Source organism: Oncorhynchus kisutch, linkage group LG7 (genome assembly GCF_002021735.2).
Source record: "Oncorhynchus kisutch isolate 150728-3 linkage group LG7, Okis_V2, whole genome shotgun sequence".
NCBI lineage: Eukaryota > Metazoa > Chordata > Actinopteri > Salmoniformes > Salmonidae > Oncorhynchus > Oncorhynchus kisutch.
The window spans coordinates 39,054,489-39,072,773 of record NC_034180.2 but is presented as its reverse complement, the minus strand read 5'-3'; the positions used below and the strand labels follow the sequence as shown (position 1 = coordinate 39,072,773).

Here is an 18,285-nt window from a genome sequence, read left to right as displayed (position 1 = left end):
ACTGCAAATCTACCAAGACCTGGCCGTCCCTCTAAACTTTCAGCTCATACAAGGAGAAGACTGATCAGAGATGCAGCCAAGAGGCCCATGATCACTCTGGATGAACTGCAGAGATCTACAGCTGAGGTGGGAGACTCTGTCCATAGGACAACAATCAGTCGTATATTGTACAAATCTGGCCTTTATGGAAGAGTGGCAAGAAGAAAGCCATTTCTTAAAGATATCCATAAAAAGTGTCGTTTAAAGTTTGCCACAAGTCACCTGGGAGACACACCAAACATGTGGAAGAAGGTGCTCTGGTCAGATGAAACCAAAATTGAACTTTTTGGCAACAATGCAAAACGTTATGTTTGGCGTAAAAGCAACACAGCTCATCACCCTGAACACACCATCTCCACTGTCAAACATGGTGGTGACAGCATCATGGTTTGGGCCTGCTTTTCTTCAGCAGGGACAGGGAAGGTGGTTCAAATTGATGGGAAGATGGATGGAGCCAAATACAGGACCATTCTGGAAGAAAACCTGATGGAGTCTGCAAAAGACCTGAGACTGGGACGGAGATTTGTCTTCCAACAAGACAATGATCCAAAACATAAAGCAAAATCTACAATGGAATGGTTCAAAAATAAACATATCCAGGTGTTAGAATGGCCAAGTCAAAGTCCAGACCTGAATCCAATCGAGAATCTGTGGAAAGAACTGAAAACTGCTGTTCACAAATGCTCTCCATCCAACCTCACTGAGCTCGAGCTCAGGAATGGGAAAAAATTTCAGTCTCTCGATGTGCAAAACTGATAGAGACATACCCCAAGCGACTTACAGCTGTAATCGCAGCAAAAGGTGGCGCTACAAAGTATTAACTTAAGGGGGCTGAATCATTTTGCACGCCCAATTTTTCAGTTTTTGATTTGTTAAAAAAGTTTGAAATATCCAAAAAATGTCGTTCCACTTCATGATTGTGTCCCACTTGTTTCCAATTCTTCACAAAAAAATACAGTTTTATATCTTTATGTTTGAAGCCTGAAATGTGGCAAAAGGTCGCAAAGTTCAAGGGGGCCGAATACTTTCGCAAGGCACTGTATATTATTGTTCTGTTTACTTTGTTCAGCTTCCAGCATGAAGGTGTGAATGTGTTAGTTAACCTCTCTGGAATGGGGTGTTGGCTGGTTTGAAGTGCCCTGAGGCACCAGTGGTATTTGCACTTATAGGCACAGTGTGTAGTCACTCAACCACTGTGCTGAGTACAGACAGGTCCATGAGGCAGCAGATTTACTGGCTGAGCACAAACACAGTGACAGACTGGAGACTGGGTCATTGGATCTGGCAGATCGCACGTCATTGGAAGGCAAGAAACGTTGTTCTGTATCGTACAAAACACTTCCAGACTTACATTGCAGTCTAATCTCAAGCATGCCGGTAGTGTTGCATGCTCTAATTGAATCTCTATCAATTCATCTCATCATGTAGAAATGGTTCCTGTGCTCTGTGGCTGTCAGTGTAGTATCTTTGAAAGTGGAGTTGACCTGACGCACGTAGACTGTAATACTAAGGCAGTGGATGGACGCTAAGGGAGCTACCAGAAGCATTACTGTTTTCAGGAGCAACTGTAGGGAGTAGTCTAATAACAAGCACCACCGTGCCAAACAGACAGTCATGTTGCTTCCCTTTGTAACTAGTCTCTACCACTGATCTGCCTGAAAATGAAGTTAGGGTTTAGTACTTTATGGGTAATCTCTTTTAGTCTCCTTTGTTACCTATCTCATTGGACCTTCTGTATGCCTGCAAATTAGTCTTTAGTGGACAATTAAATCAGGTTCATTCAAGAGACATGTGAGACGGAGTGAGTGTGAGATGTGTGAGACGGAGTGAGTGAGTTTGAACCCTTATCCTGGTCATTTGTGAACAAATGTGTATTTCATGAATATTCTCATGGAAACCTCAGTCCTGCAGTCTAGCATTGAGTTCTTTGGAGTAAACTCACCCACGTTGAGCTGCTTCCAGACCGCCCTACTCATCTCACAAAAGCTCTTTTGTGTAAAAGTATATATTTTTTACAAATCGGTTATAAATGATAAGGTATGACAAGCAATTCACATGGGAAAACCTCAACAACATCCATGACATTATTTGAAGTCTTAATAGCCGACGTAAGAGACTGACGGCCAAGACGGTAAAGCCCACACTGAGAAAAAGGGGCCATAGGTATTTATTTTATATATTTTTACAAAATATTATTCAAATTGATGCAGGACTGAGGGCCTTTTATAAACATAATTAACCTTAACTTTACTAGTTTGACTAATATTTTGAATTCAGGATGTATTATTACTGTTATGAATTAAGTCAAATCAAATGTATTTATATAGCCCTTCGTACATCAGCTGATCTCTCAAAGTGCTGTACAGAAACCCAGCCTAAAACCCCAAACAGCAAGCAATGCAGGTGTAGAAGCACGGTGGCTAGGAAAAATTCCCTAGAAAGGCCAAAACCTAGGAAGAAACCTAGAGAGGAACCAGGCTATGTGGGGTGGCCAGTCCTCTCCTGGCTGTGCCGGGTGGAGATTATAACAGAACATGGCCAAGATGTTCAAATGTTCATAAATGACCAGCATGGTCAAATAATAATAATCACAGGCCGAACAGTTGAAACTGGAGCAGCAGCACGGCCAGGTGGACTGGGGACAGCAAGGAGTCATCATGTCAGGTAGTCCTGAGGCATGGTCCTAGGGCTCAGGTCCTCTGAGAGAGAAAAAGAAAGAGAGAAATAGAGAATCAGAGAGAGCATACTTAAATTCACACAGGACACCGGATAGGACAGGAGAAGGACTCCAGATATAACAGACTGACCCTAGCCCCCCCCGACACAAACTACTGCAGCATAAATACTGGAGGCTGAGACAGGAGGGGTCAGGAGACACTGTGGCCCCATCCGATGACACCCCCGGACAGGGCCAAACAGGAAGGATATAACCCCACCCACTTTGTCAAAGCACAGCCCCCACACCACTAGAGGGATATCTTCAACCACCAACTTACCATCCTGAGACACGACCGAGTACAGCCCACAAAGATCTCCGCCACGGCACAACCCAAGGGGTCTTGTTGTTCGGCCAAAACGTTTGACAGTGGCACTCATGACACCATGGTGATATGTGGCATTGGTCCTCCTTAATGGGAAGATTACTTGACTTTTCAAGGGTGACAAGTCATTGTGCACAGTTCCATTTGTTTCACTAGTTCTTTCCTCTAAGTCCTAGCCTATGACCTAGACCTTCGGTGTTCTTTATGGTTTCTAGACCTGATGCAAATATGTTATGTTTTTCCATCCAATTCCTTTCAACTTCAATTTAAACTATTAAAACTTTTCTGAACTTAAATTGGCACAGTGTTGGATTTCCTTATTTAAATAGCTGTTACATTTCTCCTAAAGAAACCATTATGTGATGCATACTGACACATTGGTACTGTCAAAGTATTCACTATAACATGAAATGCCAATAAAACCTTTAACATCAACAGTATCTTGTAGTTTAGTAGAAAATATATTATATTTCTGCCTGAACTTCTCACCTACAAACACCTCATTATGTCATGCAACATGGCCCATAGTTGATCCCTCTTATCAGACTAGCTTCCTGAAATAAGGATGTTTATGAAAACTATTGATACCACTGATCAATTCTGTGCATAACACTTGTTGCAGTATGTTATTCCTCTGCTAGAAATGTCAATATTAAAACATCTAATACACAAGTCAGGTACATTTAACCTTATGCTAATTATCAGTGCTGGTCCCTAGATGAGCATTACACTACACAATAATGAAGAGTTTACAACGTATCACATTGATCATCTGTTAGTGAATTTTTGCATGTAATTCTCAAACTTTTCCATCAGTTCTGTTAAAAGTGTCAGATGTAATCTATCTTTATTCTGTCATGTCCCAATGTATGGAGTGACATCAGAGTGACCCGCAGCACTCAGCCACTCCACGGCTTCTCCTTGAATCCTCTTTGGCCTCTGAAGTCAGACACTCAGATGGAAGTCAGAGAGACCATTATAGATTCAAGGGGCAGAGTTCCAGAACTATGTGATCCAAACCAGTGGTCAGATGCTGGTAGTTATGCCTGGGAGCTGTATCCAGAGCTTCCAAGAGACAGGGTATCAGATCTGCCATCTCCACTCACTGGGGAACAACAAGGAAATGAACAGTATGTGGTGGTTTGCCTTTTATCAAATCACTGAAACAACAGCTATACCTCAACGCAACGATGGTGCCATCTGTGAAAGTTACAAGGGAATCAATGGTGGGTTTTTAGATACAATTTGGTCATATTCTTTTGGAATATAGAATCAAGATATGCTGTGCACTGTTGCATGTTCTTTTTTCTTCCATGCTGGGTTGATGGTGAGGTGGTGGAACATGTAAATCAAACATGGTGTAAGTCAGCGAGAGATGTGCTTTACCAAGGTAGACAGGAATGCTGGAAGGAGCTGTTTTTTTGAAATTGTGTATGAGCTAAAGTCTACGATTCCCAAATTAAGGAGAAAAGAAAAGAAAACAGTCTGTTGTCACCAGGAAATACTTTAGATTAAAAAACAATATGGTGGAAGCTCATTAGGCTGGCTTTCACTGTCTGATCAGAGAAAGGAAGGAGAGGACACAAGAAGAGGAGATGACTGATTTGTTTAACAAAATAAATCATGATGTAACACAATTGCTACATTGGTTAATGTTACAAGGTTAATCAGAATAATACTCACTTTCTGGAGGAAGCAACTGATTGCGCCCTGCTCTTCTTATTGGCATTGATCCACTCACTGTGGAACAACACAACACCTTCAGGGATACTTTTTGGGAATTAGATCTTTCTTTCACATAATGACCAGTAGAATTGGATGAAAACAATGTTTTGAGAAATCCTCAAGTATATACTGTGTAGTTATGAACAAGTTTCAACATTGCATAACATGTCCTATATTCAAACTCAATTCGATCATACAGGTATGCCTTCAAAACAGAATCCAATGCAATGGAGAGGAGTTGAGGAGTGGACAGTAGAGAAAGACATGATGTAACACACTTGCTGCAAACATTTCTGTTACAGGATTAACCAGAATAATACTCACTTTCTGGAGGAAACAACAGATTGCTCCCTGTTCTCCTTATTGCTGCTGGTACTGCCCTCCACCTCTTTTTGAAATTTGAGTGCCTGTCCTTTTCATTTGGCTGAAACACTTTTTCGGGACACACTGAGCACTTTTTCCTGTTTACCAGCTCAGGCATCTCCTCTACAAATCTGCCTCCCTGCTACTTATCCCTGTCTCTTGGCGCACTGAGTAGTCATCAGGTCAAACTCCTCAATGCCCAGGATGGTGTTTCCTGCTGAACTCTTCCCACTATCTATTTCCTAGAACCACTATCCTCAGCTCTGAGAGATGGCGAGAGTCACCTGTCAGAGAGAGAGAGAGATTTCACTCTAAAGGTGTTTATTATACATAGAATGTCAATGGTAGACATTATGTGTTTGTGATTTTTTAAGTCTCCTGTGTTTTCAAGATCATCTCTACCTAAATGGCATTTTATCGTCTGTACATCTTCCCCCCCCTCTTTTCTTGTGCTGCTTAACATGTTTACCTTCACACAGTCTGCTCTACTGTGTCACACTCAACAAAAAGTTGATTATGCAGCAGTGGTCTACCCATTATGTAGTGATATGAGGGAGTGTAATTCTGTTCATCTCTAGTTGTGTGTACACAAACAACCAAGTCTGATTTCCTCATTTACACTCAGATCTTGTTTGATAAGTGAGGGCCAATAACAACAAAGATCATCCTGTATTATGACACTCAAGTCTGCTCTCTTTAAAGAAACCTGCATTTTGCATGATTTTGCAGACTCTCAAAAAGCTACTGGTGAGCAGCTTTTAGTTTTACATGCAACTATGCAGGTTAGTGTGTTGCATCACTGTAGCTGGTGTGTGCTGCACAGCAACACAGTTGAATAATCCAAATTCGCAAAACAGAGACTGACAGAAACACACCCATTCTGTTTCTGCACCTTCATCAGTTTCTGTTTTGCTCTCCCTTCTATCTTCTCTAGTCTCTTTCTCATTCTCATAATTTCCTCCTCTGTTTCCTGAAACCATCTCCTTTATCTTCAGCAGTTCTTCCCTGTTCTCATTGTTGAGGACATGATACCTGTTCCCACATTTCTCAACACTCCACTGCAGGACCTTCCCTTCATTCTCAATGTGCTGCTCAATGGTTGTGTCTCGTACTCCACTTTAGTGTGGTCTACAATGTACTGTACTCTACTCTTCTGTACTTATTTATTAGGATCCCCATTGGTCGACAGCTAGTTTTGCTGGGGTCCGACAATGAAAAAAGACATTACAGAAAAAGACTTGTGTGTGTGTGTGAATCTATCAGTTACACATACATGTCAGTACATACAACATGTAGGTCACATGAGGAAGAGGAGTTGTGAGGTGTTGCTTTATTGGTATTTTGAAACCAGGTTTGCTGTTCACTTGCGCTATATAAGATGGAAGCGAGTTCCATGCACTCATGACTCCGTATAATACTGTACATTTCCATGAATTTGTTCTGGATCTGGGGACTGTGAAAAGACCCCTTGTGACATTTTATTTTTTAACCAGGAAGGGCTCATTGAGATTTGAAATCTCCTTTTCAAGAGCGTCCTGGCCAAGATAGACAGCACCAAGTCATTACACAATTATAGAAAGACAACATGAAAAACTACAAGTAATCTAGTAAAAAACATAGAATTCACAAGAAAAATCATAAAACAGCCAATTAATAACATTGACAGGTCAGGGAATCAGCCTCAAAAGTCTTCATCAGTGATTTAAAACACCAATCGGGACAAGTTCTTCCAGTTTAAAATAATTTTGTAAGGCGTTCCAAGCCTATGCGCAGAGTACATAAAAGCCCTTTTATCAAATTCAGTTCGGACTTTTGGAACAGTTGGCAGGATAAAGTCCTGCGAACGAAGAGAATACCCACCACATTTCTGAAAAATAAAAATGCCCAAATAAAATGGTAGTAAAAAATGGCTTTGTAAATAAAAGTGTACCAGTGACGGAGCCTACTAGTGACTAGAGAAGGCCAGTCAACCCTGGTATATAAAGTGTAGTGGTGCGTAAGGGTTTTGCAGTTTTAAGTAAATCACAATGTGCCATGGTAAAGGGTGTCAATTGATCTCAAACACTGAGCAGAAGTATTCATATATAAAATATTTCCATAGTCTAGTAAAGGCGTAATTGTAGCTGATACTAGCTTCCTTCTGGCTTCAAAAGAAAAACAGGCCTTATTCCTAAAATAAAATCCCAACTTCAGCTTCAAATTTTTTGTAAGTTGTTGTCACGACTTCTGCCGAAATCTGTTCCTCTCCTGGTTCGGGCGGTGTTCGGCAGTTGACGTCGCCGGCCTTCTAGCCATCGCCGATCCACCTTTCATTTTCCATTGGTTTTGTCTTGTCTTCCCTCACACCTGGTTTCAATTCCATGTTGTGTATTTAAGCCTCTTTTTCTCCCATGTCCTTGTCTGGAATTGTTTCTTGTAGTGCTTGTGTACGTTATGCTGGTGGTTACTGGGTTTTGTTTGACCCATTGTTCTGTTGACGGTGGTTTATGTTTATTAAACAACACCGTTGTAAATCAGTTTCCGCTCTCCTGCGCCTGACTTCTCTGCCCCCAGTACGCACCCCGTTACAGTTGTTGAATATGCAATTTAAGTGAGGCCGTCATCAATTAAAATTCCAAGATATTTATGAGGTTACATTCTCAATCTCATTGCCCTGACAGGTAGTATTAGGTGAAAGGTTCAGAGATCTATTTCTTGCTTTAGAAAACACCATTAGTTTAGTCAGTATTAAGGATAAGCTTCAATTGACACAAGGTATGTTGGACAGTATAAAAAGCAGTTTGAAAGTTCTGGAAAGCTTTTGTCAGAGACAAGGCACAACAATAAATAACAGTATCATCAGCATAAAAGTGAAGTTGCGCATTTTACATATTTTTTGTACAAATCATTTATATAAATAGTTAAGAGGGGACCAAGTACAGAGCCCTGGGGCACACTGTAACGGTTCTCTTCTATCTCCTCCTCTGACGAAGAGGTGTAGCAAGGATCGGACCAAAATGCAGCGTGATGATGATTCATGATATTTTAAATTACGGAAAAAACTATACATGAAGAAACTACAAAATAATGAAATGTGAAAACCGAAACAGCCCTATCTGGTGCAAACACAAAGACAGGAACAATCACCCACAAAACACTCAAAGAATATGGCTGCCTAAATATGGTTCCCAATCAGAGACAACGATAAACACCTGCCTCTGATTGAGAACCACTCCAGACAGCCATAGACTTTGCTGGATACCTCCACTAAGCCACACACCCAATATCTAACAAAACCCCAAGACAAAACACACCACAATAAACCCATGTCACACCCCGGCCTGACCAAATAAATAAAGACAAACACCATATACTTCGACCAGGGCGTGACACACACCTTTACAGACAGACAATTTAACAGACATGAGCCCATAAAATTGAGTGCACTGAGTTCTATCAGACAGTTAGCAAACCATGCAACTGCATGCTCCGAAAGACCTACACTCGACAATCTCTGCCTCAGTATAGCATGATCAGCAGTATCAAAAGCCTTAGAAAGATCAATAAAAAGTGAGACACAGTGCTGTGTTTTTGTCAAGGGCTTCAGTGATATCATTTAAAATCTTCATGGCTGCTGTAATTGTGCTATGCTTCTTCCTGAAGCACGATTGGTACATTGATAAAATTGTTTTTATATACTATTTTGCTGTTCACTCATAAGGGTTTCAAAGAGTATGAACTCACCCTTTTAAAAGTGGTAGGACAATGCTGATTTCCAGATGTTTGGAATTTCATTACATTCCAGGGTTAGATTGAACAGATATGTAAGTGGTTCAGCTATGAAATCAGCTGCCAGATTTAAAAAGCAGAGATCAAGAAGATCAGAACCTGCCGGCATTCTCTGATCTAAGGATTTCAGGGCTTTATGTACCTCCTGCACTGAGAATGGCAAAAAGCTAAAAGTTTGATCAGCTCTCGTTGGTTCATCCACACAGGGTTGTACAGAAACAGAGGACACTGAATCAAACAGCCTACCAGATGATACAAAGTGCTCATTGAAACAATTCAGTTTTGCCATATACAGCAACAAAGTCCTTCAATACACATGACGGTAAATCATTAACATTACTGTTTCCAGACTTAATAGCCTTCCAAAAGTTTAGGGTCATTCAGGTTATCAGTGGTAACAGACATAAAATATTCAGACTTGGCCTTCCTGAGAAGAAAATAACACTTGTTTTGTAACTGCCTAAAAAGAAGCCAATCAGCATCAAAACATGATTTCCTTGCTTTAGCCCAGGCTAGATTATCCCGCCCTTTAAACACTGAACCTGCGGAATGGGGCATGTTTGTTTACTATTTGGAAAAAAACATGAAAGAATTTCCAGGCAGTTTCCACATCAGGAATAAGCTCAATCTTGCTCCAGTCAAAATAAAAACAAATCATGAAAGAAAGCCTGCTCATTAAAACTCTTCAAATTTGTCATACGAATAAACCATGGGTTTGTTTTAGGAACCTTAGTATTTGTAACAGCAACAGCACAATGGTCACTTAAATCATTACAAAAAACACAAACCTGTGACGGCTGTTGAAGGAAGAGGAACAAGGTGCAGCGTGGTGAGTGTACATATTATTTTATTTAGAAAAGACGCCGAACAAAACAATAAACACTATAAAAACAAACCGTGAAGCTATCGGCTATGTGCCATGAACAAAGACAACTTCCCACAAAGAAAGGAGGGAAAAAGGGCTACCTAAGTATGGTTCCCAATCAGAGACAACGATAAACAGCTGTACCTGATTGAGAACCATACCTGGTCAAAACAAATCATAGATAACAAAACATAAAATGCCCACCCCAAATCACACCCTGACCAAACCAAATAGAGACATTAAAAAGATCTCTAAGGTCAGGGTGTGACACAACCACAGAATATTTATGTGGAACATTTGTCAATATCAAATCAATCAGGGTAGATTTCTCTGGAGATTTGGGTGAGTGGGTGAGTTAATCAACTGGGTAAGATTCATAGAATTACAAAACATTTCTAAGTCATCAGACACCGGCTTTAACCAACACCAGTTGAGATCACCAATCAAGATCATTTCACTGTAAAGAAGTTTAGACATAAGGTGCATCAGGGAAGAAAATGCATCACTGAGAGCAGAGGGGGGTCTATAACAGCCAATCACAGATACAGAGAGCAGAGGGGGGTCTATAACAGCCAATCACAGTTATAAAGGGACCCTTGGAAACCTCAAGATTCAAAGCAAGAAATTCCAACTGTTTACAAATAGTTTCAGACTTTGCCACACTTACAAGGAATTTATACTTTACATATTTAGCCACACCCCCACCTTTCTTTACCCGATCAGGGCGATACACATTGTAACCATTTATACAAATATCCTTATCAAGAACAGACTTTCTGAGCCAGGTTTCAGAAAACACAATTACATCAGTTGATTTAGCCCAAATCCTAACCCCATCAATTTTTGACAACATTACAGTACATTTAAATGAAAAATACAAAAACCAGATCTAGATTAAAATCAGAGGGGTTTTGGAGACATTGCATATCAGGGCCATGGTTAGGTTGCACGTTACCTGATATCAACAAAAGAAGAATAACTAGGCACCTCTGTTTAATAACCTTCTTCTTCTTCTATTTTTTAAGAGACCTACTGCAAGTGAATTCTACAAGTGAGTTTCCAGACAATACATAGCAGTAATTTAAAACCATTAGACTTTGGTAGTGACACAAGTTCGTAATGTTCACATCATGCCGCAAATGCATGCACTTGGACGAGTGAACCGAGTGAAAAATAGCACATTGTCAGATGTACTCTCCCAGCGGCAATTGTTTGTTTTCTCCAGAGTTCAGTAAAGTCAGTGCACAAAGCAACACCACGAAAATTGTCCTTTTCTCTGAAAGATGTAAGAAATAGAGGCCAGGGAAAGGTAAGGGGAGAGAGGGACAGTGTGTATGTATGAGTCTGTATGTGAGTCTGTATGGGTCGACTGAGAAAACGGGTTGGGGATTGTTGAGCTGCCTCAGAGAGCCAGGCAGAGAACACCAGCAAAACAAAATAGTTTGCACTACACAACAAGGAAATTGTGGATTTTCTCAACCATAAATGAATAGATTATTAGTAGGTTAAAATCTACTAGTCACAGACAAACGACTTGACATGCTGCCATCTTGGCATGTCTGGTGGGGTAAGTGTGTGTGTCAGCGATGTGTGTATTCGCTCTCTGATTACAATGAAGAGCAAGATGTGCGGCTCTGTTCTCTGCCAGCTGCAGCTTAACTAGATCTTTCTTTGCAGAACTTGAACATATGACTGGACAATAATCAAGAGAAGATTGCAAGGTTTTTAATCTCAGCATGACCAGAAAGACTAGCCACTTGAAGCATGATGCTGTGCATCATGAATGTAATTCAATATGTAATGTATCCATGAGATGGTGCTATAGGATTAGATGAATGCTCAAGGCCTCTGGAATGATCTCAGTGATGGGCGCTCACTCATTTTAGGCAACTCTAGGGATACAATATGGATAATGGATTAGTTTGTGGTATTTTTCAAATGTAAGGGGAACTGTCTATGACCTCATTTAATGTATTACAGATTTTGGCTTACGGAGAGGCTTGGCACAATCACATTTTTGTCAAGACTAGATGGACATCAGCATGGAGTTCATAGATTGTTGGGCATTGTTTACTGTTTATTAATTCAAACAAGAATAAATACTTTTGACTTCAATGCAATGTTGACTGTGAACTCTCCATAGACCTACAGAATTCACGCATGTGACATGTGTGAAGAAATCAATACATGAGTGAGTGTGTGTGTAGTACTTCAACAAGTTTGACATGGCATAGTCAGTTTATGATGAGACGGTAAAGTCGCAATACTTCACAATGATATGGACATTAAATAATATACACCAATGGTGGATCATAGTGGATCATTTGAAAGACAGTTTGTAAGTATGAGCTTTTTATGCTTCTCAACATCCACACGGATGAAGAATTGGTGCCCAGCTGTTCCAAGGGAGCTGCCTCACTGATCACGTGGTACATATTGGAGCGCATGTACTTCTGCTGCGTTCATAACCAAGTAGCAAGGTGGTAGAGGTCAGCATGTGGAACAAATCGGAGCTCAGGGATGATAGACGAGTTTCCCACTAGAAATTACGAATTGGAGGGGCATTTAAGTGGATTTTTTCCCAGTCGTATATTGTAAATACCACCTTCCCACTCGGTTAACAACGCATTACAAATCCTAGGAGGAGGTTCTCAGGAATGTAATTGAGGGCCTTTTGAGCCAATTAAGGCTTCGCACCCGAATCTCCACCAATGACTGAGAAGGAGGCGAGGTCTTGGATGGACGCGGGATGGCGTTGGGAAGAACTTGGATAATTTCAGTCGAAGAAAATGGAAAAAGGGACAATTAATTTATAGGAGCAGAAGAAGTTCTTCCTCAGTGTTTGACAGGGATTTGTTTGCACATCTTTACTGTGGAACTAGGAAAAATAACGATATTCATCAGGATTCGAAATATGGTGAGTTCTATGTGTTGTGGAAAATATTCCCGAACTTCAAGATTGTTTGAAAGTCATTTTATGATTTACAATACAGTAATATAACCAGTACATTATGTTCAGCTGTATTTGGACGGTATTCTACGAATGGAAGAGATCTAACTTACATGTTTTCTCTGCAAACAAAGTAAGTTATCGTTCGCCCGGGTGCGCTGTTTTTAAACGTGGCGAGTTGTCTTTGCCAACATGTATCGGTTTGTCAATTCAGAGACGCGTGTTTCATAATAATGTATCCTGTGGGTTCGGTTAGTTCTGCTACTATTGTAAACCTTTATGCTTTGAAACATGGACAAAACAAATGAATGTATAATTGTGTCTTTCTCATGCATACAGTCTTTAGTCTTTCAGAAATGTCAATGTACGAAATTGGCAGGAACGTGGTTGTCACACCAATGACAAAATTGTGATGAATTTCTAGATGTTCTGTACAAACTCAATGCCGAAAGTTATGGTTCCCCTCTGTTATTTTTTCCCGGGGTACAGGTGCATGATATTAAAATAGATTGCATAGTATCAAGTGCAACCTAAATGTAATTATGATTTCTGTCCACTCCTTACCAAGACAATTAAGGCCTGACAATATAAACAATACTTTCCATCAGAGTTATTACAAGTTCACTATTTATTTCTGATTAATAAACTAGTCTATAAACTAATAAACCAGGCTACTAATTATAAACTGTTTGTGAATGATAAAGTATTGTCATAACTGAGCAAATTTCCTGTAGGGGTACTGTATAATACATTACCCTTTAGTTTCTGATGAAGTCTAGTTTATAGATTTTAGCCTAATCCAAAATAGTATTGGAATACTTATATAGCCAAACGTTGTACTGTAATTCATGAAGTTTGATTCAAACACTTTAGAAGGTGTTCCAGAGCACACTAACTCCATTTCAACAAATTCACTTAGTCATGTATAGCATTCCTCAATCAAGCAAGTGCATGACTCCACTAACTGGAACTTTCTTTGGTAACACTTGTATTAATCAGAAAAGTCTCATTTGAATCAGAGTAGCCTATAACCACATCCGATCAAACAGTATTCCAGGAATCTATGCGCCTCGGGCTAGGTTGCTAAAAGATGCTTTAGATACGGTGAGCACTTTGATCTGCTATTGTATTGTCTGGCTCCATGCTTGTCCAGTTCACTTTGCATCAGCACTGGGGGAAGAGTTGAGAGCCTGTGAGATTTGCACACACTATTGGTAATTTGCTTAGCAAATAGCCAGGTCACTTGGCTGCTGTGAGTACAGATGCCTCTACCCCTGGTAAGGACTCCTAAAAAGGGATCTCTGGTATTTTGGGAGTGTGAGGACTCTTTGCTGTACCCAGGTCTACTGCAGTCAGTGGTTCTCTAGCTGAGCAGTCAGGTGAAGTGAACCCTGGGCCTTTAGACGGCACGCTCTACCATGCATAAGACTTCCTCCTGTAGAACAAACACCACAGGTACATCACCATCATGCCCTAAACGTCCATCTTTATTTTGGCTCAGCAGCTCTGGTTCCTGGCTTAGCCTTACATGCTAAGAATCAAACCATAACTCCTTCAGCATCCCACCTAGTTTGTCCTTAGCTTCATACCAGAGGGTTGATTTCAGATTGGGGAGCCTCTGTTGTTATTCTTTTCCTGGTTGTTATTGTCGATCACAGATGCAGCTGGACAGAATCACTAATTTCCCAAAGTGTGTGTGTCGGGTCTGTAAGTCCATCCAGTGGGTAGAGGCTTATGGGGAAGCCTCAGAGTGTCTGGCAGAGGGTGAGAGTCGGGCCAGAGTGCATAGCAGTCTGCAGAGAGGAGCATACTTCCTATTTTTCAGAGGACTGTTGTGCGATCATGCAGTAAATCCTCCCATTCACCACTGAGGAGCACTGAGATGTAATGTGGACCAGCACATCGCACAGCCATAGCTGGGTGTGAAACTGACTGACTGGGCTTTACTTCCTTCGTTCTGGAGGTGGACATGGGAGATTTGTCACCAAAATGTGTATTTACCAGCTGTGAACATCTGTGTTCAGAATTGGACTCGAGCTGTGAAGCTTCTGGTTCCGTTGTCAATATTTTTGGACACTATGGATCTGTGACTTTCTCCTATAATGTCTTGTCATTTACACTATTCAATTGTCACTATTACATACAAACCACACTGGCCATGTTGCGCGGGCAAGTATTGCAAAATAAATGTACATGTCTGTGTAGCCAAGCGCCAAAGTAGAACTTGGTTTTATTTGAGACACTCCACGTGCTGCAAGTCCCCTCCTTATTGGTTATCAGGAAGATAGAAACCCACGTGGATGCTTGAAAGACAAACAAGGATAAATTAATTAAAGATAACTAACTAAAAACTAGGTTTCCCTTTTTGATCTGTGGATTGTTCGTCGGAGCAGAGAAACTCATGATTTTATATGACTCCGGGTCAAAATTATACAAAGAACCAGCTAAAAAGAGGACCATATGCATGTCAGATAAAATAACAACCCAATGTACATCTCCCCGGACAAACTAGCTAGCAATAGCAACTAGCCAGATGTCCATGAATGTTTTATGTGTGTTTCACACATAATTAATGTATTTGAAATTAATATATTTGATTAAAAGTAGATTTTGGTATTTTAACCTGCATGTCATAATTATGTCTCGTGTGGATGGACAAAATCAATCAAGGAGCGCATGTGTGGCCGATGTAGTATGTTAGGGTGACTAACGAAACTCCTAACCTCCTAAACACTAAACACTATCTCCAGTACCCACTCTGAAGTCAGCATAATGCATATTACTGTAAATATCAACGTTTTGAACTGGCCTGTTATTTGTCGTAATTTGAGGTTGGGAGAGAATGTTGTTCTACTGACATTAAAATGCTTCCTGAGCTACTAGCTGGGCAGCTAACAACGACATATTTGGCTTCTCCCTCTCCACTATTGCCTCACACACTGACATAGTGACATTCTGTGAAAAAATGGTCAAATAAGTAAGATGGCTGGCCTTGCTTAGATCGTATTGGGAGACAACAAAATGAAGCAAAAAGGTATTCTGTATTTTCAGAAAAGGTCTAACTTGAATATTCTGCCAGAGGTACTCTTTCTAAAGGTAAATCACAATTTTCAAGCACTCTCTGAGGGAGGACAAGATCTTACATGCACTGCAATTTGTCAAAAGCTTGCTGTGTTCTTCAGTGATGGGTGTGTGTTTCCTAGCACTGTTTATGACACCACAGGAATGGATCTCTGCTGTTGTTCTGGACTACACTTCAATTTGGGGATCTCTGATTCATTCTCATATTCTCAGTGTAGACACTCAATAGTGCCTGATCCCTCCACGTGTCCAAATGTCTATACACCAGGGACCCTAAGAAAGCCAGTGCAGCTTTAACCCTAACCCTAGGGCATGCTATTGAAGTGTATTTCCCACACCAGACACCCATATACTGTAATTACAGCTGCTGATGTGAAATGCCATGCTGCTCCTCTGGCTTATATTGATCCCTGTATCTAGGCCAGCTAACATTTCAGGCCTGTCAGAGGCTTTAGAAAGCAGCTATGAACATGATATTTAGCTATGGAATGGTATACATTGAGTTACTGCTAACTCGCTCTGTAGATCTATTTAATTTCTCCTTATGGACTCTAATTTCCCAGTGTATGCAAACTGCTCTGCTATATCATCTGTTATTGCTGACAAATGAGCATTCCTAATGTGTGTTGGAACTCTACATTTCTAATGAGAGAAATATCCAATATCCTTTAAGTTCTGCTCCGTGAGGGCTGACAGGCTGCTCTCTCAATCTCTCTCTCACTGTGATGTTTCAACTGCTCTTCCTCAGCATGTCATAAAACTGCTCTGCCTGGCCCCTTGTCAACACACACACACACACAGAAAGAGAGACAAGGCAAGAAGGGCCTTCTATGCTATCAAAAGGAACCTAAAATTCGACATACCAATTAGGATTTGGCTAAAAATACTTGAATCAGTGATAGAACACATTGCCCTGTATGGTTGGGAGGTCTGGGGTCTGCTCACCAACCAAGAATTCACAAAATGGGACTAACACCAAATTGAGAGACTGCAACAAAAGAGCTGTAAAATATCCTCAGTGTACAACGTAAAACACCAAATAATGCATGCAGAGCAGAATTAGGCCGATACCTGCTAATTATCAAAATCCAGAAAAGAGACGTTATATTCCACAACCGCCTAAATGGAAGCGATTCCCAAACCTTCCATAACAAAGCCATCACCTACAGAGAAATGAACCTGGGGAAGAGTCTCCTAAGCAAGCTGGTCCTGGGGCTCTGTTCACAAACAGAAACACAATTAGATCTAACCTAACCAAAAATAATTACTTGACACAATGGAAAGCATTTACAAAAAAACTTGAATGCTATTTGAACGTAAAGAGATTGGTCAGGTATTGTGTATGTACAATAATACAATAATTGTGTAATACAATCTTTTACTATGTACAGACTGAGCATAGCCTTGCTATTGAGAAAGGCCGCCGAAGGCAGACCTGGTTCTCAAGAGAAGACAGGCTATGTGCACATTGCACACACAATGAGGTGGAAACTGAACTGCACTTCCTAACCTCCTGCCAAATGCATGACCATATTAGAGATTCATATTTCCCTCAGATTACACAGACCCACAAAGAATTCAAAAACAAACGCAATTTTGATAAACTCCCATATCTATTGGGTGAAATACCACAGTGTGCCATCACAGCAGCAAGATTTGTGACCTGTTGCCACAAGAGAAGTGCAACCAGAGAAGAACAAACACCGTTGTAAATACAACCTATATTTATGTATGTTCCCTTTTGTACTTTAAGTATTTGAACATCAGTACAACACTGTATATAAAGATAATATGACATTAAAATGTCTTTATTCTTTTTTAACCTTTGTGTGTAATGTTTACTGTTAATGTTTTGTTTATTTCTCTCGTTTATTATCTATTTCACTTGCTTTGGCATTGTTAACATATGTTTCCCATGCCAATAAAGCCCTATAATTGAAATGTAATTGTATTGAGAGATAACGACAGAGAGGGGAGAAGGACAGAGAGAGAGCCTGGCCATTTTAGTATGCTGCAGGGCACTGTCCTCCCCAGCACAAGTGTTTTTGTCATCCTTGCCCGTCCATTCAGAGAGACCTGTTGTGTATAATGGACCACTGATTACAGTAACGCTGGCAATGGGAGATCATGACACACTGCCAATAACACAGCCATGCAGAGAGCACAGCGAGTCCAAGAAGCAGAATGTGTGTGTGTGTGGGTCGGTGGGTTTGTATTACTATCCTTGTGTGTACCAGAAGTCACCACAAGGATTGGAAAAATCTCTCAAGTCCCCATGAGGACAGAGGCTATTTTAGGGTTACGATGAGGGTTAGGGAAATAGGATTTTGAATGGAAGTCAATTTTAGGTAGGATAATAATACTGTGTGCGTGGAGAAGGGGAAGAAGAGATGGGCCTAGAGGATTGTCTCTACTGGTGCCAATGTGCACTCCAGAGCAGGCTCTTGGTTTTG

The 18,285-nt window shown here is 40.6% G+C and overlaps 1 protein-coding gene across 2 annotated transcripts in view; it reads left to right on the top strand.

Moving 5' to 3' along the window:
• Window positions 1-12,329: 12,329 nt before the first annotated feature.
• Window positions 12,330-18,285, top strand: part of LOC109893781 (rho guanine nucleotide exchange factor 10) — a 73,086-nt gene continuing 67,130 nt past the window's right edge. For both annotated transcript variants that reach the window (XM_031829076.1, XM_031829075.1), the window contains exon 1: window positions 12,330-12,718. The gene's annotated coding sequence lies outside the window, so the exon portion shown is untranslated. The remainder of the gene's footprint in view (window positions 12,719-18,285) is intronic.